The 24,166-nt window shown below is 42.0% G+C and overlaps 1 protein-coding gene across 11 annotated transcripts in view; it reads left to right on the top strand.

Moving 5' to 3' along the window:
* The first annotated feature begins 358 nt into the window (after positions 1 to 358).
* The window catches only part of APBB2 (amyloid beta precursor protein binding family B member 2), a 186,548-nt gene continuing 162,740 nt past the window's right edge, over positions 359 to 24,166 (top strand). For 4 of the 11 annotated variants that reach the window (XM_050338428.1, XM_050338434.1, XM_050338430.1 and 1 more), the window contains exon 1: positions 411 to 504. The gene's annotated coding sequence lies outside the window, so the exon portion shown is untranslated. The other 7 variants (XM_050338429.1, XM_050338436.1, XM_050338432.1 and 4 more) reach the window with 5 other exon arrangements.

The following is a 24,166-nucleotide window of genomic DNA, read 5'->3' as shown; positions in this document are numbered from 1 at the left end:
CCTTCTTTTCCCTAAGGAGAAAAACGATTTTTTTTCTTTTTTTTTTCTTTTTTTTTTTTTTTTTTTCTTTTTTTTTCACAGGGATAAACCTGCGTGACACAAAGTCCCTACTCCTTCACAGACGGACATCTGCTCCGGAGGCTGCCAGTGAGGTGTTGAATAAGAACCCCCAGTTCTGCTCCGCCGATGGATCCCGACCCAGGGGTCAGGCGGGGCGGGAGCCGGGTTTGGGGAGGGTGAGGCAGGGGTGGAGCGGGGGCTGGCAGTGGGCACACCCGCCACAGAGCTCCGCAGCGCTCGCCCCGCCCGGCCGGCCCCCTGCGGGCCGCGGCTCTGGGCGGCGGCCGGGGCGGAGGGAGAGGAGGGGCGGTGGCGGCCGGCGGCCGGAATCGTTTCCTGGGTAAGCGCAGCGGGCTGGGAAGCGTTTCCGGAAGGCTGGCCGCATCCCGCAGCGGTGCGGGCGCCTCCGGGGCGGGCGGCGGAGCGCAGCGGAGCGGCGGGCAGGTGCGCTCGGCGGCGGGCCGGGAGGGGGGACGGAGGGCAGCGCAGCGCGTCCCGCGGCGGAGCCCTCGGTGCGCGGCCGCCCGCGGTGCCGCCGCCCCGGCCCGCTGCCCCAGGGAGCGGGCAGGAGGCTGGGGGAGGGTCCTGCCACCCTCGCCCGGGGCGATTCCGGCGCATCCCGGCCTCGGGGGTGCGGGGCGGGGGGCGGCCGGCGGGCCGCTGCCTTCCCCCGGCGTGCCGGAGCGCTGCGGTGCCGCCGCCGCTGCTGCAGAGCTGGCCCCAGCCTGGGCGAGCCTGGGCTCTGCGCCCGTGGGCGGCCAATAGCAGCGGCAGCCGGTCTGGTTCTGGTGGTGGTGGTGCGGTAAAAAATCCTGAAAAGTGTCACAAGTGCCTGTAGAAGTACCTTTTTTTTTTAAAAAAAAAATTAATGTTATTGTTTGAATGAGCTTTGCAGAGTTCAGCTCTGTGATTAAGTCGTAGTCGAGGGTTGCAAATAGGAGCGTGCGAAAAATACAGTCCTCGGAACAAAACATGGACCCCATGAATCCCACTTGGAAGTTCTCAGGAATTTGCTTGGGTCCCAAGGCAGCGACGGAGCTACTTCTGCTTGCAGCTAGAGAGAGAATGAATTCAGACAGATTAAAATGGAAAGTGTAGTGGTTTGTATTTGTACTTCATTGCTTTGCCTGCTTGTTTGCAATGTTTTATAATTCTTGGATGGGCTTCTGTGTGCTGGGAAGTATAGTTCTTGGCTTTAAACTCAGAATAACTAAAACGAAGAAAAAAACTCAACCCCGAAGCGGTGATGGGCTTGTAGGCTTTTTGCATTGTGGATGCTGTTGGTAGCTGTACATGGTAAGTGCTGTCTGCAGTCAGTTGTGCAGGATGACAGTATCTGCAGCAAGTTTCAGTGCTTCACTAAAGGTCTGCTGTGTTGCCCCATAAGCTGAGGTATGGGTTGCTGCTGAGCTGCTGCAGCTTTGCTGTGCCCTCTGGCTCGACGGTGTGTTCCTCTAGTTCATTCTAGATCTGACATGTCATCGTCCTGCCGTCTCACGCTCTAGTATATTCTGAAAGACTGAGTGAGCTGTCTGCCTTGTGTTTAAAACTACTTTCTGCCTGAATAATTGCATTTGCTTAAAATAAGTGTGCAGATGTCCTAGCACTTGAAGGGAGAGACATCCTCTCATGGTGACCTTGGGACAAAATCTTGGCTGATTAATTTCCTTGCCTGGAACAGTCATGTGGAGTGTGGGTATTTTTGTTCTTCCTTTATTTTACAGCAATGAGTGTTTGATGGAATACTTTTTGGCTTATATTTTTGGGAGATTTTTTGCCACCTAAGGGAAATTGAGGTCTGGAGAGGGCTCTTTGGGACGAATAATAGTTTTGTCATGTGTTAGGAAGAATACATAACTTGGTTGTCACAAGGAGGAAGATTCTTTGCTCTGAAGCAGCATGAGTGAATGTGCCTTTCCCAGCAAGAGTCATTTAAGCAGTAGATTACAGCTGTGGGAATCATTTCCTGGAGATGGAATGCATGACTTGGAAACCTGTACTGTTTCCTTTGGTTTTCAAGTCTGCAACTGTGTTGTGAACCAGTGACAAAACTGGTCATTTTTGGTGTGGTGTTGAGTAGGCTCTGCTGTGCTCTTCCTCAGGAGGGATGGTGACTTCTTTAGGAAATACCTGAGGACCCTAGAAAGGGCTGCTGCAGGGTTTGAGTTGAAGAGAGTAGTTACTTCAGGAGCTAGATACAGGGAGATTTGAATACTTAGATTGCCTACTGTAAGGATTTTTTAGCAGAGATTGTGAAAAACTAAAATAAATCCTGGTAGTTGGTAGGTAATGGTGAGCAATCAACCGATTACATCTTCACGAGGTAGCGAGCTCTGAGCTAGGATGTGTGGTCACACTTGAACAAATCATCCATGCTGAAGGCAAATGGTACTATATTCTACTTGCTGGTGGAAGACCAAGTCTTGCCTTTGTTCCCTGCTGCAAGCGAGGAGCTCCATTACTGAGAATGGTAGAGCAGGGCATGTGCTGGGTGCATTGAATCATTGCTGACCAAGCTGCTGCTGCCTTGCTGCCTTGGAGAAAGTAAAGGTAATGGTAGAGTGTGTTTGGCCAGGACACTGGCAGGAGGAAGGGTGGGATGGCTGTGAGCTCCTGGGGAATGCCAGGCACAGGTTCTCTCACCTGTGCTGTGGGTGGGACAGGTGCAGACTGAGGCTGGAGAACAGAAATGCCTGCTATTCCATAGGAGATGAGGAAAGCCCAGCTTGATTAGCCTAGCAAATGAGGCCTGAGAGGGAATATGATTGCACTCTGCAAATACAGTAGGGATATAAACACTAGAAAGGACGAGGAGCTGTTTAATCTAAAGAACAATGTTGGCATGAGAACAAATGGATATAAACTGGCATGAATAAACTTAAGTTGGAATTTACACAGTTTCTTCCTTAAAAGGACTGAGGTTCTAGAACTACGTTCAAGTGGGATAAATGGAAGCAAGCCCCTTAGCTGGTTCTTGAGGATATACTGAGGAAGTCTGTATTGTGTGCTTGGCTGTGGCAGTAGGAAATGAGGCTTGGTGACTCAGGAAAAGTCTTTCCGTATGTCTGAGTTAACATAGATTTTCTACGCTAGAGCTTCTTATTTTTAAAATCTGACATTCAACACTGGCACAAAAATGCTTGCTTTACAATTTTTATTGCTGTACAGAAAGGGTTGCCGTGTGCTTAGTGGCCACTTTCTGAAATATTTTGCATGTTAGTTTTTTCCCCCCTCCAAAATAATGTGTTGTCTAACAGCTGCATGTAATTGTGCGGAAAAAATCCTTTTTCTTTAAATCAAAACTGTGCAGAAGAAGACTGTATGTTTGTGCGTGCGAGCTGCTTGAGCTTACTAACCTTCAGGTTAAAAAATGAACTGCAGCAAACCTTCCCCCCCCCTCCCCCTATAAGTAATGCATAAATCCTCTCAAGAAAGATAAGAAAGGAGTTCTTGGGGGGCTGTACAGCAGACTCAGATGGTGTGAACTGAGACCAGTGCTCCAAGCTATGGTGTGTCTGGAAGACTGGAATAAATGAAGTTAAAGCAAATTTGAAAACAAGTCTAGTTGAGCTAGCTGTGCATGGGATTTGTCTCAATTTGCTGTCATGCAGAATAGCTGAATTATCTGGCATGGTGGTTGCAGTAGTTGAACTTGTATAAAGTCTGTAGTTGACTCTAAAAATATTGTGTATGCAGCATGGAATACAACCAACTGTGGATGCTGTATAATGGGTACTGTGACTGTCAGCAGTACCTGACTGCTTCTCGGAGATGTACTAAGTACAGAAATGAAAGAGCAACTATTATGGGCCAAAATAAGGGTCTCTTGCCATCAGGAGGGGTGAGGAGCTCTTGCAAGCTGACTTATACTTTGGGCTGATCTATTCCCTGCTGAAATCAAATGTGAGAAAATAATGGAGAGGTGAAAATGGGTACATTTATGATGTGCTTTTCTGACTCTGTGACTCACATCCTTTTTGCAGGGAAAAGGAGACCTTGGGACATGTATAGCTAATGCATGAGGCTGCAGTTCCTGTTCTTGCTCCTCCAAAGCCTCTTCCTGAGCTTACGGGTATTTTTTTTTTTATTTATAGCTTTCATATCTGGCACCCTGCAAAGGAAATGGGATCTTCTTGTCAATCTCCTCCTGCCTCTGTCCATAGGCTGGTGGAATCCAGACTTGATGACCAGTATCTCAGCAATTCTGTGCCTGTTTCTCCTTCCTTGTCTTATTATGGCTTTGTGCAGGCAGAGGAGTAATCCATGCTGTCCCCAGAGAGTTAAGGAGCAGAGGGTGTTTTTGAGATGCTCTGTGTGGTGTCCTGCTTTAGTTTCCTAATTTTTTTTCCCTTTCTTCTTCAGCCAGCTCCCTTTTTAATTTACTTTCTGCAACATTTCTTTTTCTTTTTTTTTTCTTTCTTTCTTTCCATGGAAGCAGATGTCCAAAGAAAAATAAGAACAGGATACCCTTATTGAAAACCTCCTCTCTAGATACAGTCTGAACTCTGTCCTCAATTTGGGGTTGCCAGAGTTAGGTGCAACCTTTCCCTGTTTCAAAACATTTAGTGGCTTTTGGTTCCTAATGCCTATCTGGTCTGTCTGCGGCCTCCTGGGACCTCATTGAAGCCTCTATGGCCTTTGGCCAGGAGTGATGCTTGTCTGTGGGTCTGCTTCTGGCTGTGTAAGGAATTCCCTCCTTCTGCTTGGCTTCCTTCACGTGGTCACTCTTAGCTCTTGTGTGGCAGAGATGGTTAGTGGTCCTGTGTTTATGCCATTCATGATTTTGTAGGCCTCTGTCTTCCTCATCAAGTTGCTTTTTGAGCTGCCTGAAGAATTGCCTACTCGGATATTCTGGGCTATGAGAAACCTTTTTCAGGAGTTGATCCTAATTCTACTTGTCATTTTAGGATGGGAGGATCAGGGCCGTATAGGTCAGGCGTTTGCAACGTGTAGGTGAGCTTTGGGGCTATACAGGGAAATAACCATATTTTGTTTTCTTTCTTAGTAATTTGTAAGATTTGATTTGCTTTTGGAGATTTACTAGAAAGTTAACTTCTTGAATCTGTGAAACTGAAATGTCAGGATGTTTCTTAGGAGCATGGTCAGTTTGGAATTCCACAGTCATATATAGACATGGTTGTTTCTTTCCCACGTACATCTTCTTACATTTCTTGTGTTTATTTGCATTAGCTTTCCTCTGGACCATTATTGACTCAGTCTCCCAGAGCTGCCTGCAATTCCTCACATCCTGGCCTTTCTACCACAATACATTTTTTTTATCATCACACTTCCTCTACTCACTGCTCATCCCCCTTTCCTTGTCTCACATGAATGTGTCAAGCAGCCAAAGCCTGAGCATACGTCTCTGCCAAAGTTCATTGGTAACTTCTGTTCACTTAAAGAAGAGACTGTTTACTCTTACCTTTATCTTCCTTCTCTTTTTCAGTCATCTGTCTCCCCACATAGGACCTTTTCTTGTTGCTGTCTGCCTCATTTCCCCAAGAGAGCCTTCAGTTTTTTGGTAAGGGATATGGATGACATCCTTTTGGAAGTTCGCGTAGATCAGGAGGAATGGGCGTACCTTGTCCATGTTTGGCACCTTTGAAGAACTCAGGGCATCTCTCTGTACAAACTGTACTGACTCTTGTACAACAGACAACTTACCAGGTGACCAAATACTCTCCTTTTATCATTAGCATCAGTTAATTATTGTGCCAGTAGAGGTGTTAGTCTTTGCAACTCTGTATTCCCCTGGAACCTTACTGAGCTTGCTGTCTCTTTTACCACTTTCCATTCACCTTCAAGGCGTGTTTCAAGCGCTGCTTTGCAGAGCTCTGTCAGAAGAATTTGAAGGAAGCACTGCAGACAGTGCCCTGAGATTGCTAATGAACACTTTTTATCTGTGCCTCATCTGAGAGGTCCTTGTTGCTGAAATATATTGCCAAGGGTATAACGGCAGACCCTGCATCAAGGCAACTGGAAATGAATGTGGGAGTCTGCCCTGACAAAGACAGTGGACACTTGGTCTCCATCACTTGCAGGATACTGAGCTGACCTTGTGTGGTGGGCTTTTTATGCTTTAGAAAGATGAAACTCGATTTACCTGGAGATCTAAGGTTAACCTCAAAGTTGTGTCTCCCAACGTCAAAAGCATTCTCTTTTTCTAGCTGAAATGCGTTGAGCTTCAGTCCCCCCTGAAAATGTGTTGTTTGGATAAGCATTTAGAGGGTGACTTCTGCTGCTGAACAAACCTTGCACCTGAGTATAAAACGGATGAGTGCCTTTTTAAAGTGGTCTGCGTAACAATTAGGGTGATTAACTAGATGCAAATTTCTGCCGTTATCAGTAGTCTGAGCTGCATTTATAGTGAACACTGATCTCAGATGAATGAAGTCAGATGCAGTTTACTCTAGGAATCCATGAATGTAAACTGCTAACTTGAGTAGTAGTGCATTAAAAGTAATAATATGTGACACAGAAAGGTTTCCTAGAAAATAAACATGCAAATTTTTGCTTCTGATCTCAATACCGTATAGCCAGCATCTGTAATTCTGGTTTGTTTTGTTATGAATAGTGCTAGGGCCATAAAGTACTTTAAGCAAACTCCTGGAAGACTTATATTTGACAGTTTAATCTGTTGGACTTCACAATATAAAAACCTCCGCTAAAATCTCTGTGGTGTCTTTCTATATCTGTGTCAAAATAGAGTTGTAACTCAATGATTTAGTACTGTTTGGCTGTCCTTATTTTCTGTAGAAAACAGGAATCTTTCATTCTTTCCTTTGTCTTCCTTGCTGGATTATGTTGCACCCCAGGTAATGTATTCCGTCAAACAAACATCAATTCTGCCTGCCTTTGGGAAAACCCTCCTGGAAGCACTAGTCATGCTTTGCTGTGATATGCTTTTAAGCAGTTTTGCGGTGTGTTTAGCTGTTTTGTTGGAGGTTATTTTTTCTTTCCCTTTAGTGCAAACACAGTTTAATTTTCAAAGGCACCAAAAGGAACATTTCTAAACTACTTCTACAGATTCCAAGTGTAGGTTATGCATTTAAAAATATCCTTTGGGTTTAATATTGGTGTTAAAATATGTTTCATGCAGTACTCTCTTGATCACAACTGATTTTTTTTTCCTTATAGACTAGCTCATTATGGAGGGAGTTTTCCCAATGTAAGTATTGTGTGTGAAGGACAGATTCCAGAGGGAAGGAAACTGGCAGGCACTAAATGTTCCCTACCTTTATGAATTAACTTGTTTGAACAGAAGAAACTACCGTAAGCTTTACATATTTTGTTGTTGTCTGTTGTACAAACATGTCTTTCCTTTACAGTGTTCTCAGGGTAGAAAGCCCTCCAAACAGTTATTAAATGGCAGTAATTTGGTGTGACTAATATTGGCACAAATTAGTTGAGCCTTTATTGGAAACCTCGTAATTATAATTTCTCAGATGAGTTGGAGGGAGATGCTGCAGAGTGCTTACTGGCCAGATGCAGAATTCAGAAAATGAGGAGCTTGACATTAAGCCATCCTCTGTATTTAATACAGAATTTCATTATAAGGAACTGGAAGCAGTAGTTTGAGTAAATATGACAACTAATTCACTGCTCTCATGTTTACACTTGCCTTGTTAATTCTATTTGCAAAGAGGATTATTGTTATGAAGAGGTATTTCTTAGCAAGGTATTGAGTTGTGTAGCTACAGAGGAAGCTGTGGAGAGAACCAGCATGAAAGATGAAAGGGAACTGCAAGGAAGAGAAATGAGGAGGATTGCTTTCCCATGGAGAACTTTGCACTTGTCAGATTAAATTGGGATTTAAATGTGGCATAATGGAAAGATAGTTTAGTTAAGTTGTTTAAATGAGTTGAAGATAAGTACCTATAGGGCACAATCTATGAATTTACAGAAAGGTTCATCTGGAATTAAATACAGTAGGCAACCTGGGTGTTTGGGATACATATGGCATTAAGGAAACCTCCAGCACTACTTGATGACCTTGTCTTGTGAGCATCCTGCATGTCTCCTATGTTAGCAGGAGATGCAGGATCTCCATGTTGGTTTTTTTTTCCTTTGGTATCCATCTGGGTATAAAATCTCTGGGGATTGTTAGGTCCACCAGGCCAGGCACCCAGACAGAGTGGCAGGCTCGAGGTGTCCTGGCAGTTTTGTCATGGGAAACTTGTGTTTTTCTGTGGAATGACTGGCCCTGGGTGTGTGCTAAGTCACTGTAGTGATGCTGGCCAGCAGAAAGGGGCACGAGGTTAAAAGTATTAAGACAGAGTTAAATTTTGGTAACTCCCTTTGCTAGAGTGATGTAAGGTATTTCAAAGCAATGAAAGTAATCTATGTGAAAGTTTCCTGCAATTTTTTCTTCCCTCTTGAATGCTTAAGTGGTCATTTTTCCTGCATAAAGCTTTTTTTTTCTCTGATGCTGGGAAATGGAGAGCAGACAGAGTCTGTGTTGACATACCAGGAAAGTTTGAGGTCTGTTTTACTATCTTTAAACATATGGAGAGATGGCCTGCCACTAGGCTAGAGAGGGGCTAGTGCTGCAGTGATGGGGTGGGTACCTGATTTCTGGGGAGGAAGAGGGGTGGTGTGGAGCTGATGTGGCTTGGAAAGTGAAATCCAGTGCTTGTAGAGGAACCATACACTAGCACTGGCCCATGTCCTTCCTGCCTTCTCTTCTTGCTGCAGCTGTGCTGTTTCCTCTGCCATACAGTGGAGTCCTGCATATATTGGTGTTAACCATCCGTAATAGTCCTGTATTGCTTTGCCCTTGTTGCTGAAGGAGAGTGCTGCAGTCCAGGAGAGGAGTGTTTGCCCCAGGCATGGAGGAAGTGGGGCAGGAAGCTGGCCTGCCCTTGAACAGGTCTGCTAGCCATGGAGGGCCAGGGAAGGACGAAGCCACACAAGCATTACCAGTCTGCTCCTTCCCATCATTGCAATGGGAGCAGGGCGTATCCGGGGAACTGGAGACTTTGAAGCCCATTAAAGATGTTAATAGATTAAAAGCCCATCTTGATGATGCATAACACAATAATACCCCACCCATATTTTGTGTTATCTCGGCTGACAGTGTGGTGTCGTATCATCCATTAGTCACTGTTAAATTCTGGTTATGGTTTGGGACTTCTAGAAGAAATTAAAATGTTAAAAAAAATTTCTCCTTTTAAGAAATTAAATTTTACTCTGATAATTATCTTCTCCCAAAAGTATAGATGTAAAAGTCAGCTTAAAAATACAACAGAAATGGAACATATAAGTAAAAGGAAAGGGCAAGGTTATACAGGTAATTTCACTTGAATCTGAAAGATAGCAAGAATTGCCTGCTTGGGAAGTAACTCATATTTTTAGAGTCCTGTGGGAGCCTGTTTGCTTTCTTTTTTTTTCTTTCCTCCCTCCTCTGTCTTTTTCCCGTCAGGATTTAAAAAAACAGTCAAACAATATGAGAACCATCAGTAAAGGGAGTGGTTTAACTAACACAACTATATAAGAAAAGATGCATGCACTCAGACAAACAGGATTTTTTGGTTTCTTTGAGAAGTTCGGCATTTGTTATCTTAAGTTCTCAAATTTAGGAAAAATGTTTGATGACACTTGTGTATTTGAAAAGAGAAGCACTGAAAAAGAAACATGTTTCTAATTATTTGATGTTTGCTTGGAAATGTTTGAGATCAGACTTATTGTTAGATAACTTTGTAGGCTGGTAAGATGAATACCCAAGGATATTGAAATAACACAAAGCAGTGTTGCTTTAAACATGTGCTGTTATTTAAGAGTGTGCAAGAGCTGCTAGCAAACCATGCTTCACTATATAAGTGTGTTTTAACCTTATTTTTATAGTCTTTGCATGCTGTTACATCACCATTGGCATGTATAAACTTTTTCAGTAAAATATCCTGTATATTTGCCTATGCAAGTATGGATTTAAACATGGGTAAACATGATGGTCCTGTATATGCCAGAGTGTAGGAAGCTCTCAGGTAGAGTCATATAAGCATTTAGGGACCAGTAATTCTTTTTCGAAAACCATTATTTATAGATATGTCCTTTTGTGATAAAGATGGTGCTGTTTGACAGGGAAGGGTTCCCTGGGAAATTTGTCTTTGCAGCCTAACAGCATGTCAATACTGTGCTGCCCTTGTACTGAGGCGTAACTAATGGCAGACCACAGAAAATTCAGGTATTCTCAGTGAGAGGTCTGTGTGGGGAAGGGGGATCAAGAGGGGTGATTGGGAGGTTCTGGGGAAGGTCAGTGAGGCTTAATGCCAAGGATGTGCTGAAGTGATGGGACCCTCAGAACATTGTTAAATATTTGTATCTCAGGTGGGAGTCATGTTTCTGTTGTTTTCTATCTTGCTTTGGGCTAGAAATCAGCCAGCACTACCGCATGCTGGTTCTGAAATACAGTCTCCACGCTTTGGTTTTGGACAGCCAGTGTGTGTAGCAACAGATGCAGTGGTGTGATGTGGTTTTACTTACTCATTTTTAGGCAGAAAAAAGGGGGATCCCTCAGTGCCTACCTGGTCCTACCAACAAGTCAGGAGACGATGCTCATTCTTCTCCCTCCTTTCTAAATGTGTGCATGTGTTGCAGTGATGGGAACAGCTGACAGGCAGGATATGGTGAGGTGCATCCCTAAATTTGTGACAGACCTTGCTGGTCAGAATTGTATGAAGGTGTCTCTCTGTCAGCAGTGGCTCTGGTGACCCCTGTAGCCCACGAGACGTGGCAGATGAGAGCTGCCTCTGTCCTGGCTTTGCAGTAATCCGGAGGCTTTGCTGAGCAGTCTACCCTGCCAGTCTCTGGAGAGAAACAGGAGTTGGCGGCTGGCTGCCTGCCATCCTGCAGCACAGCGCCTTGGTCTGCTGCTGCTAAGCCAGCAGGTAGGAGTGCTAACTGGGCGGAAAACATTTTGTGGGATTTATCCAAAATAAATATCTAATTTTGCATGGGTGAGGCTGAAATTCTTCAGCTGCGCCTCCTTCCACAGCAGAAGAGAAACCTACCTTCCTCGCAATGTTTTCTCAAATTTTTTGTGCAAATGCAAGGTAAAACGATTACTTTTCTAAATTTAAAGCTTGGATCCTCCCTCTTTGAGTTCTGATGGATGTCTAGATCTATACCGCTTTGGAAAACTGTTTGAAGACAGATAACCCAGACTTCTCTGAACCCTCCCCAAAAGGTTCACATTGAGACATTTAACTGGTTTCTTTGCTTTTCCTTTGTGCTTCTACATAGTCCTTGAAGTGTAAATATAGAGCTGGAGAAAATAGCACTTGATCTGGTTGACAGTATCTCAGCTTGCACAGGCACTTAAATGAAGAAATATGAGCTTCTGCTATAAATCAGAAGTTTGAGATTGTAGCCCCTTAATTTTTGGCCCAATAAATCCTATTGCTCCTAGAAAGCTGTTAAGGTTCATCTCTGTAAGTCCCGGGGATGTTTTAAATCTGTGGGTTAAATAACACATGTGTGCAAGAGTTTAAAAAAAGACTGCTATCCCACACAACATTCCAGCTGTAAAACCAAAACTGGGCAGTGTGGGCCTGATTCAGGAGATGCTGATCCAACTGCAAACCTAACTAGTGTTAAGTTTTACCTTCTGCTGCCTGTACTATTTTTGCTGTGGTATAGGGATGGAAAATTCACAGGTTGCTGATGTTTGTACTAATGTCATTAGTTCTCCCAAAGTAATGGGGTGAATACTTTTTGCGCAGTGGCCTCAGGCTCTCGTAGAGCGTTCTTGCTTGGCACACAGTATTAGCACATCCTGAGTTTGCCCTGCTGCTGGGTGCCAATACTTGAGAACTTCCTCAAGCAACCAGTGTTCAAGCATGGAACTGGGCTTTCCCCATTCTGGGATTGCTCTTTGAGCTGAGATTGCAAGCAAATGTTTTTGGCATGGGTAAATGCAATGTGCTGTTATGGCAGGATGTGAATCCTCCTTGCAGAAGGTGAGCTTGAAAGGAGGTCTTCAATCCTCTAGCGTGTCCATCATGGTAGAGAATTAAGCTGAATTTGCTTAGATTTTAAAAACTGACAGAGGAGATGCTCTAAGGAGAGTGATGCACATATTTCCACAGAGGAGTTAGATAATGAAATCAGCTACAAAATGTAGCAGTAAAATAAGCCTAAATCCCTTGCATGGAGTTAGGCACTAACATCCATATAAAACTCCTCAGTGGAGCAGTGGGGAGCCATGTATAAGTACAATATAAACCCATTTAAAGGTGTTTTTGAGGTTTCTTTCTTTCCTTCCCTTGTCTGTTTTAGGACAGGCGAGGGTTTATCCTGAAGGGTTCTAAATACTCAAATGTGAGAATAAATGTGTTTTGTTTTGTTTTGCAGAAACTGAAGTTTGTGTCTACGAGTTTTACACATAAGCTATGTTCTTTACATTTCCTTGGCTATTCCTAATGCAATTGTGTCTATAGCTTTTATTATCTCTAATTCAGAAGCTGATTCAAATGCTTTCATGGCACAACAGGGAGTTTAAAAAGGCCATGAGAGAGACCCTGCGCAAAGCTTGTCAAGTGGCCACAGCTGATTGGTAAAAATGGATGATTACAAACTAGTGTTTTCCAAGGGTTTGTAAGTTGAATGTGACAAGCTCATTGGTAAGCCATATTTCTGCCTCTCTCAAAAGCTGTGGATGAAAGAAACTTTTCCTTGAAACAGCAGTGTACATGTGAATGGTTGGCTTTTGTGGAGGCTGATATTTTCTTACCTCAGATTGTATCTGCACACCATATGGAAATTAGTAAAATTATTGCTTACTTTTGAAATGGATGTTTTCATACTTGTTAGCCATAACTAGAAAGCAACACAACCTAATAAAGTGCTTCAACTTGAAGCAAAACAGTTCCATTAAATGATTTTCAATTGCAGAGAACTTCACAACATGACAAGGTGAGAATAATGCAGCTGGAGCAGATTGGTTTAACTAAGTATCTGAAAGAGGCAAAGCACTGTAGTGAAATAACAGTGTGGGGTTTATATGTTCTGTTAGAAGCAGGTATTTAAAAAAAAAAAAAAGGTAATTCTGTTGGGAATTCTAATTCTAGTGCTGTTACCTTAAGAGGCACCAGAGATGGCCTCAGAAACTGAGTTTACTGTAGAATGGCAGCTCATTGTCAGAATCAAGATCAGAAAATTTTCTTATTGGTTCTGAAGTGGAGTAATCTTAGGAGGCTTTTACATGCTCATTTCCTTCCTTTGCCTATTGCTTTTTCATGGCATAACAATTTCTATGTTTAAAAACACCTTTTTTGTAAAACCTTTATCTTCAAAGATAAAAGCAAAGTATTTATTATACTAACATGGAGTTGACAGCTTTTAATTAGATGCTTTAAATACAAAGTTAAGAAATGGCATGCCAACAGGAATTTTTAGATCTTCTGGTTTTCCTGGTGTCACATGCATTTCTCCATGTTAATATAACTTGATAATTGCTCCTGTGACCCAGTTACTCTTTTTATGCTTTCCTTTCCACATCGAGTCAGACAAGCACAAACATTTCATATATATTAGAAATGAGAACTTTTGTCTTTGGAAATGAATCACAGGACACTGGAAGAGGAGAAGGGAGAACAGCAAGCCTTGTCTCTTTCCTTGCATTCTGAATGAAATTGTGTAGGTAGATGCTGTGTTAAAGTCCTGTCACACTGGGGTTTTCACTGCCCTTACGCTGTCCCTGAAGAAAGCTTCATTGCTTCCACAGTAACATGTTAGGTTGCTTGGAGGTGGGATCTACAATAATAATAACCTATGGGGACCAAGCAACATGCAGAACTGGAGAAGTACAGAAATGGGTTTAGGAATACAGCTAAGTGAGAGCTGCCCAGATGTCTGCCTCGTGTCCTCTGCTCCCTCTTCTCTTGAGGTGCCTCATGCTATTACAGGGCAGCTGATGAGTGATTTTAGGCTGGCTGCTCTTCCTCCCAGATGAAGTCGTACCACCCTCCCTGATGAGGAGGTGTCCTCCCTCAGATGAGAACAAGGCTGGCTTTGTTTCTGAGGAAGCCCTGCATGGCATGTACAAAGAAGAGGTAGCATGACAGGGAATGTCCCCCCAAAATACTGGTTGTGATACATGAGTTTCTTAAACTGTATTAATTTTTTGAACTGCAAACTTCAGATGCATGTTAGCAATGACTGTGTTGCCGGAGGAGGGCTCTTGATGCCACCACTGAGACAAGTGGCATGTTTTGGACTTTACTCTTGAGATGATAATCAACTCTTAGCCCATATTATAAGGGCAGAAAAAGGTATTACAAGAAATCTATAGGATAAAAGTAAGAGCTAGGAGTGATGATGGTATACCAGACACTTCCTGATTGCTTTTATCACAGATGATCTGTTTGCCTGAATAGTCACCGGTAATCATAATCATTTAGGTCCTTCTGTCTTTCTCTAGAGGAAACAAATCTTACTTTTAACCTCCATCCTGGTTTTGTGTAAATCATGAATTGCTTTTCTGTTTCGTTATAGGCTGCTGTCAGCCATCAGATGTGGGACCATATTATTATTATTAGTAAGGAATTCTGATGTTTTAATTGCGTGTGTGCTGCACTTCTGAGTGCTGTGAAAGGGATGCTACACTCTGCCTGTGCATCCAGGAAGGCGCAGTGAGAATAGTACTTAGGATTTTTTTCTGTGAATTTTTGAGTGACTGCTGTTAAGATTGGCATGTATATATAACTCTTCAGCACGCAGAACATTAATTGCTGCTCCAATTAATTTTGGAATATATAACCAGTAGAACTTTACTCCAACAAATTCACTCTCACATATTAAAACTGGTTGAAATTTGGTGATTTAATTTCATGTCAGCCACCCCTTTGTGCAAACATATACTTGTTATCTTGGTACAGCAGTGTAGGATTGCTGAGGAAGAGCGCTGTGTGCCGCCAACTGAGCTGGAAGGTCTCATGTATCCCTTCCCCTGCATGGAACGACTTAACACCTCCTCTCAAGATCTGTGGCACAATCGTGCTTGCCTGCAGTTAATTGCTTGACTAATTCCCAGTGTTGGTGGGTATTGGTGGTTGCAGAGATAGTAATGGCATTGCTCTATATTAGCTACTGTATGAAGAACAGAAATTAATAGGTATATTTTGTTAAGGAAAATGTTGGTTTTCTTGAGGTGATTTTTCCTACTGGGAGGTAAACACAAACTTTGAATTTCTCTTTCTCAGCAGACTCCTACTTCTTGGAATAAGTGAAACAGAAGTTTGGGTTGGAAGGAACCTTAAAGATCATCTTGTTCCAACTCCCTTTCATGGGCAGGGACACCTTTCACTGGACCAGGTTGCTCAGAGCCCCATCCAACCTGGCCTTGAACACTTCCAGGGAAGGGACATCCACAGCTTTTCTGGATAACCTGTGTCAGTGCCTCACCACCCTCACAGTAAAGAATTGCTTCATAATATCTGCTCTAAACCTACTCACTTTTGGTTTGAAGCCATTTCCCCTTTTCTTGCTACTACATGCTCTTGTAAAAAGTGTCTCTCCTTCTTTCTTTAGACTCCCTGAAAGAGAACATCATGGGTTTTTAGGTGTTGTTTTCTTTTTTGTTGGTTTTTGTTTGTTTGTTTGTTTTTAAACTTCTGCTCTAAGCATTGAAGTGTTGTGTTTTCATTCTTTGTATATTTCTTGATTTGGTTCTAATAGAATATGAACATGTATAAAAGTTATTTATTTTTCTAAATGGTAACAGCCCTGCTGTGTTTGAAGCACAGTGTGTGTTTACAGAAGAAACAGTCAGTCTTTTGATGTGTTAAGTTTTAAAACAGATATTAAAGGGAAAAACAGTTAAACCTTGAATGGAAAATGGGACAAAATGCAGCATAAATTAATCTGTTGGTAAACTATGCCAGAGTAAATTACCCCTTTCTTTTCTTTTCCCTACCTTAAAATGTGAGTTAAGATACATATTTTTATTTTATCTGGTCTATAGTAAACCATTTATTCTGACAGTTGTTAGAGTTAAAAAGCAGTTAAGGGTTGTGCTAGAGGGGAAATAATAGAAGAGCGAAGGAGACCCCTGGGCTGGGAAACGACTAGGGGTAGGATATTGCCACAAAAAATTCGTTAACCAGAAGTTAGAAATGCTCAAAAGGTGCATTAATCTTGTTGGTATTAAACAGACATATAGGTATATCAAACCATTATACAGTGCACTGTAGAGATCTTGTCTAGGATGAATTGTTTTGAGAATGAGAAATGAGAAAGATAATTTTAAATCCTATTTGAGATGAGAAGGCTCTTTGTTCTGAGCATGAGCACTGGCTTACCCCACATAATACCCAGCATTTTGGGAGGACATGCTTTGGGATTTCATGTCTCTTGCTTTATCTGGTCTTTCCCTATCTCCTTTCCAGCTCTGCCTCAGTTTGCCTTTTTTTAATCACACGTTTTATTTCTGAAGTTGTACAGTACTCTTCCTTGTGCTCATAGCTCTGGAGAAGCTAATTAAAGCAAGACTTTGCTAATTGTCTTTGGAAGTGGCACAAAGGAATGACTGGACTGGCTTGCTCAGTCTAGGAAAAGGGAAAAGTGCTCTATAGTTCCTGGGCTGTTGACTGTTTGTGGCTATACAGTTTCCCAGGCTGTGGTTTCAGTTTCCTATTTGGCTGCTTGGATCTTACCAGAGGTGAATTCCAAAAGCTTGAGCAGGGTTTTGGTTTTGTTTGCTGCAAAGGCTTTGGCAAGGACTTCACTGCATATGTAATTATGATAACAGTACATTAAATACTGAAAGTTGCATACTATGTTTCTTTTATTAAATAGTATCATTTTCTGAATTTTTATAGTTCATAGTTAAGTTGTGTGTAGCCTGAAAACCCCCAGGTTTGGGGCTTAGTTTGTGTTTTGGAGTTGTCTGTATTAAAAGTACCAAACAGCATCTCCCCTCCCTGATTTTTTTTTTAAATGTCAGTGTAGCCCTACTGTGGATGAGTGATTGTGTCTTTAAACGTAGTGCTGGAGAAGGACAAGCAGTCCTAGGAGCAGTGCTAGGAGTTTCCTTCTCCCTGCGTTCCCTACTCTGTGATGTTTAAGTTAGGGGCTGCCTATTCTGTCTCCATGGGGAGAGTGATGATTCAAGTAGTGTCTGTTCTTGTTTCTTGCAGACCTACAGAGAAAATCAAGGCGTCTCTGTAAGGTCAACAAGGAAGAACTTAGAGCAAGGATGAGGGTTGGTCTCCCTAAATACTCTACTTAGTTTTTAAAATCTTCATGGCAGCAATTTGAGATATTATCTAGAGAGTCGTTGGTGAACCTTTTATTCAGGTGGTAAGCTCTGTCCTGTGTAAGACTGAAAGAACAGTGTAGAAAATAAGTTTTCCCTCTCTAATGGGAGGCATTTGCCAGCCTTGTTACTGATGTATGGTATGTTAATTCTAACTAACCTGTTGGAATTGGGGCAACTAAGAAAAGATGGACTGTGAGGAGAAGTGCTCGCTTTGGGTCACCTATGGTCAAGACTTAAATATGGCATTGTGTGTGTTTAATTCTAACATTCTTAAAACACCATTGGATCTGAATGGTATGGGATGCTGCTAATAAGTTACGATAGGGATTTTGATGTTCTGTGAAAACATTTTTGCCTGCCAGGAAAATATTTTGTCCATTTTCTTTAGCAATATCTGATTCCTTTTGCTCTGCTTTTGTATTCTAGGCAGTACTTTAACATCTGCAGAACTTTGTTTTTGGCCTGCTGGTGCTAATGGAATAGATGGGCTGAAGTACTTCCCTCTGATGTAAGTGGGGCCTGAACCATGTCTGAAAGGCATGTGACTGTTCATTCAAATTTAAGCCTTCTCCCTCTCCAAATACTACAGTGTCTTGACATTGCGTCATTTGCACCCTGAAGAGCACAAGCCAGAGACAGCTTCTCTTTTACTTGAAGTATCTGGCTCTGAACTGGTTTGGCTTTAGGCTGACAGTGTCTTAAGGACCAGCCAAGTTGGAGCGTGTGTTTGATGCTCTTTCCTTGGCACACAGTGTAACCTTTGTAGTTTCAGGATATTGTTTTTCAGAGATATTCTTTTAGCCCTAATGGTTCAGTTGGTACTTTTTAAAAATTGATATATATCCAAAACCCAAGAGAATCTACTTATCCGATGAGAGGGAACTGGACTTTGAATTTGACTGGTGAAATTTGAAATTAAGATATTCTTTAGTTGAAAATATTCTTTTAATTCTTGCTATGAAGCATAATTCTTGTTATGGAGCAGCTGCAAAACACAAGGTAAAAATTGCCCAAAATTAAAAATTTATTGACTTTGCCTTTTTTTTTCTTTCCTAAAAACAGGCTGCATATATTGTGAAGTAGGGTAGCTGAGTTTGGATTCAGAAGTGATCAGCCATCGCTTAACTAACTGCGGTGGGTTTGATATGGAGCAGCATTCAGAAAATGCATGGCTTTGTGTTGAAGGCAGGAACACAGCAACAGACAATTACTAATGGGTTTTGTACATGATGAAATGAGAATAGTCAGGGTAAGCTGTGGCACAGAGAGAGGAATTGTAAGCACATGTACTGTTTGGTATTTCAGTCTGCCCTGGTGGGTTGGACCATAAACATCGCTTTTCATTCGCCCTGTTTGTGTTTTGCTCCCTGACAAGGCAGTTGTAAGCTTGCAGTGTTATTTGAGGTTTTTCTGTACAGACCTACCTTTTAGCTGCAATCAGGGCAGACCACCTCCCTTCCCAGTGGGTAGGGTGTAGTAGCATTGTTTGTGTCCCAGTGTGACCAGAGATATAGAGAAAAATTAACAAACACTTCCTTGCTGTACAAATTTTTCCCCCAAGTTGAAATGGATGGGAAAGTTCTATGTGGCTCATAAGTTATGATTTCCCCCTTACACCAAGCAAATAATTAAAGGTTGCTGTTAAATTCTCCTCATTCTCTGTTAAGACCCCCCATGTCATATTAAACTGTCTAACTTAAGTAGTGTTTTTAGTGTTGTCAGGGGAAAGCATTACATTTAGAAAAACACTTTATTTTGGAACAATTTAAAATTATATGGAAAAATACCATTTAATGACCAATAAGATGGCTTGTGTTGCAGTGTGTCAGAACAAAGGAGTTATGGATGTTGTGTATCTGTGCTGTGAAGGTTCCTGCCTTCAGTTCCTACACAACCACATTGTGCTTAATCATGGAAGGATCTGTCTACATTGGCAGTACTGGGGAATTTAAGAGGTGCTAACATCTAGTTTATGTAAGGATTCCTGCATATATTAAATATTTGTTAACTGTGCTAATGTGTTGTAGGGGAAAAAATGGAGAGATGTGGCTTGAGTAATCTTGTTCAATTGGTAATAAAATAGATATGCATCTTACTGAGTCATAGATTTGAGATGTAGATGTCTTTAAGGCATTACTTTCCATAGCCCGTGGGGAAATTTCTCCACCTGGATTATTAGCACTGGTGTTAGGAGTGCTAGCTGCAAGCTAGTGTTTGGTCATGAAACCATCGTGGTAGATATACCTGTAGGGATCCTGTGACATCCAGGAATTGGCATGAGGGAAATTCCTTTGTCTGGCTGTTCTTGCAGCTCAACTCTTCTTTTATTATAGATGATTGAGACGATAAGATTCAAGTCAGTGCCAGTCTGTATCTCCTTGAAAGACTAGTCAACAGATTGTTTAAGAACTTACAAACAGCAAGAATTAGCAGCCTGGCAGCCTAAGCTGCTTTGAATAGCATGTGCTTGGGAGCATTTCTCTTTTTTCCCTTGTCAGGACAGCCGTGTTTTACAAGGGGCATGATGCTCCTTGGAGGGTTTGCAAATACATTCATTTGCCTTTAGCTCCACTCTGTTGCTGCAGTGTTTTGTTTTCCCAGAGTGCCTTCAGCTGCATTTCAACACCTTTTATCAATCTGACCTTACCATCACATGGAAACCAGAAAGACTTGCATAGAAAGTCTCTGTCTAGACCCTGACTGATGCTACTTATGTAGCATCAGTCAGTAGGGATCTCTTCAACCCTCGAGGTGGGGAAAACCCACCATCTCAATGACAACAACACAAGAGGCTGCACTGTAATGGAGAGGTTTTCCCTGGTGCTGAGTAGGTGCTGAGTTGGAATGAGGAGACTTCCTTTAAAATTTAGGTTTCTGGGTGTTCTTGAATAAAAAGAGGACTTCTTGAATAAAGAGACTTTGCTGAAGTTGCCTGATAGCCTGAAATACGTGCAGTTAGAAGTTCGGTCAAAGTTGTCATTTATGTCGATACATTTAAGTGAAACCCACAAAGTGTTCATGGCTAAGAATTGCTTTTCTTGAACTTCCTGTTCAGCTCTTTAAAAGCATTCATATTGAGGTATTCTGTTCCAACTCCTTCTTTAATGTAAGTTGTAATGTCAGTTTTTTATACTGTAGGGTTTGTTTGTGCCTTGAAAACTGCATTCTTAATTTTATATGAACTTAGACTAAGACAGGTCAAAACATGAGGCTAAAAATTTCCATTCAGTTTTATTTATTTTTTATTCCATTTCTTTCCAGACTCCCTGGGCTTCTGAATATTTAAGGCAGAGAACCTGGGGGAGGTTTTAAAGTGAAGGTTTTGGGATTAGCTGTAAGTATAGCCGTCCCATCTGCAAGGATACAAGAAAGGTGCTGCTGTTAGCTCTTCCAAGAGCTCGTTGTTGAATCCAAAAGAAATCTGACTTGAAAACCTTCACAGACCTCATTCAGACTAAATGGAGTGTGTAGTTGTAGATTCATGCTCTTTTTTTCAAGAGCTTTAAGCCCACATCACTAAGGAAAACTGAAAAGGGATATGCACAGAAGTCAAAGGAGGAATAACACGCATCTCACTGGAGTCAGCTCCACTGTAACTTGGTGCTGTCTCTTACCATTATAAAAGCAGTGTGTGACATCCTTGGTTGTAAAAGCTGGTTGTGGAAGAAGGACTATGTTCTGCTTGGTGTTTCTAACTGAGGACATGCAGGCTGTGCATGTTGCATGGTTCAAAGAGCTGTTAGGGAAAGATGTTGCTTATGTGACATCGGTGGTGTTCAGTGTTGGGACAGTTGCAGTTTGTCCATCTCTAACGTGAGGATGGTAATAGGCTTCTTAACTCAAGTAGAAGTTGTATAAATTAGTACTTCAGAAATTCTTATTGACTGTTAAGATGAAAGATACGCTGTGGTTAGTGAAGCAATGACGAGATAAATAATAAGATGAAAAAAGTACTATCAGACACTTTCAACAGCTGTGCTTTTTGTGATAAAGACACTTGAATCACTTCACATAAAACAAACTGCAGTTTAGAAATTCTTTAAAATATTTAAGCCTGTTTTGAATATATATCTATATTAAAATTCTGAGAGGAAGTTTTCTTTTGTCTCTCTGATGCTCTCTGAAAGGAGGGAGTGCTTAGAAAGCCATTTCGGATGTTAAATGGCTTCTGAATAGCTAAGCCTATCAAACCCTGAATTTGGGTTTTGGAAGCTAGCGTTCACAGGGAGGGAAGAATTGCACTGAAGAGCAGCTGATTCCAGAGGACCAGAGGTCAGCTGCCCCAGAGTGCCCCTTGTACTCTGGCAACACTCCCTGTCCCCATTCCCCTGCTGGAGAAGGGTCTGGTGGGATGCTGCCACCCTAGCTGGGGGCTGACTGCTGACTGTGAAGCTGAACAAATTCCAATGCTAGCCAAGCCTGTAATCAATTAGGAACAAGGGGAGAAGGTCAAGGAAGAAAACCAGAAAGTGATAGCTGGGTGTGAAACATCAGCCGGGCTTCATTAAGGGACAGCTACTTGGCAACTTTATCTGTGTGTGGGCAAGCTGGGCCAAGGCTTCCATCATCACATCTGCTGCGAAGGCTAACTAGGTTGTATCCCTACATCTAACTACACTTTGCACATTCGAGGATGTCCTCTGTTTCTAAAATAACTGTTTCTGTATTTCTACTCTGTCCAGTGCAGATGTTTACCTCATTTTTGCCCCCAAGAGCCTCTGGTCTAACCATTCAGTCTAAACCTGATTTATTCAGGTCTTTTAACTTTGTACTTACATGATATCGACAGTTTTCCACAGCTTTATGAGGAGTTGTGAACTCCTGTCACAGTTTGTACTCAGCACACTTCTTTTTTTTTTTTTTTTAAGTAAATGCAAAGAACATGAATTAGGGTTCAGAAAATCTCCTCCAGCCCCTGCTATGCTCAATGTGAGAGGGAAAATGAAAATCTGGAGGGAATATCTGTTGTTATGGCAGCAGAAATAATTTCTGATTGAGACTTGCTATTCAGATGTTGCTTTCATGTTTCCTATTTCAGTCTTGAAAGAAGCCTGTGTATGATATGATGAATTAAATGATTTTTTAATAAGCGCATAACTAGTATCTCCCAAAACTCTGCAATTTAGGCACTTATGTGAATAATAGTACATGATATGTAATAGTATGTTGCCTTCAATTTTCCAAACTCTAATAAAAAGGGCAATGATGCACAAATGTGTAACTTAATTAGGTCTTTATTTTTAGTACTTTGCAGCCCACTTTATGCAGATATCTTTATTTGTATTGTGGTGCAATTGCATCACTGGCATAATCTTCTGAACAGTTAGGCTGCCCAATTATGATTGCAGTGAGTCTGCAGAGATTAATAAATACTACAGCTCCTCTAAATTTTAGTTTTCTTTCCATTGAACAAAGTGTACTGGGAAGAACAATTGTGAAAAATAATCTGGTTTTAACTTACTGAGTCAATACACATTTGTATACCAATACGAAATGCAATCCCTGCCTATTAACCTTCTCTGATGAAGCTCTGCCTGCACAACATGGCTTGTGTCTGAAGGGAAGCATTGGCTCCTAGCATGTGCAGAAGAAGCAGCCTCGTGGCTGGGGATTTCCTCTGGGAGGTTGAGCTCTGAGCATTTTCATGCAAGGGATTTAGTGGTTCCAGTTCCCTCCACTTTACGTGCAGAGTTGCTATGTAAGAGGGACTTTAATCCCAGTGTAATGGAGAGAGCAGACTATTTCTTGAGAGGACTAACAAGGCACCTCAGTGGAGTATATTTGGCCTGGGGTCTACAAGCACCTCCTTGCAGTGGGTGGGATTTCAGGCAAGTAAAAATTTTCTAATTTTAAGAGGTTTTTTCCCCCCATTTTTCTTCCCCATTTTTTTTCCTTCCACCTTTCCTCCTTCTAGTGTGTTGTCCACAGTGAAATGCTGTATGCAGTGCTGTACAGTTTGCCACAGAAGTCGTGTATGTGTTTTCCCATTGGTGTCCCACTCAGGTTTACATCACTCTTCTTGCAGGAAACACCCTTTCATTATACCTGAAGCATAGATTTTGTGCTCAGACTTGCATCACACTCACCTTTCTTTTGCAATTGCTTCTTTGTATCAGGCTGTGTAGAAGTCCAGACACCCAAATGGCATCCTGAAAATACTGAAAGGCCTTTCTTTGACTGTTCTGGAAGAATAGAAATTGAATTGAAAGGGTTAATTATTTTCATCAGGAGACTACTAATCATAGGCTTACATGACAAGTACCTCCATTGTATATTTGAGTACAGATAGCTGTTGTTGGGAACTCTTTATACATGCACTGTTCCCCTTAAGTCTTTATTTTACTTTGATCTTAAGTGGTCACCTTCAGTATACCTGTGAAATTCATAGATCTGGACAAGCCATGTTTTTCTGCAAGCTGTTAACTGGTTTGTCTCCCAGAGAGTAAAATCTACCACAGCTCAAAGGTGAATGTGGAGTGGAGCAGCAAACACTGAAATGTGCTTTCTATGGCTGGAGTTAATGAGTTTGTAGGAAAAACAGTGGAAGACTTTTAGCTGCATCTTCACTGATGGCAGCAGTCATGTGTACCAGCTTGTTTAGTGTTGGTAGTTCACTGGTCTGTGGGAACAGGAAAGGAAAGAAATGACAAGCTACCTGTCTGTAAGTATTTTACAGTGATGATGTGTGTATGCAGCTCCATCATTGGCATGGCATTCCTGTAGCTCCCTTACTGAAGTAATTATTGATGGGTTATTGTAATTACTGATATTCCATCCGTCGCGGGGATTTATCAAAACACAACTTAGTGGATAGCTGGACTGTTGAACTTTTGCCCAAGTATGGAGAGG

This window comes from Myiozetetes cayanensis, unplaced genomic scaffold (assembly GCF_022539395.1).
Source record: "Myiozetetes cayanensis isolate MyiCay16 unplaced genomic scaffold, myiCay2020 scf7, whole genome shotgun sequence".
Taxonomy (NCBI): Eukaryota; Metazoa; Chordata; class Aves; order Passeriformes; family Tyrannidae; genus Myiozetetes; species Myiozetetes cayanensis.
The sequence above is the reverse complement of the archived record's forward strand: the minus strand, read 5'-3'. Positions and strand labels throughout refer to the sequence as shown.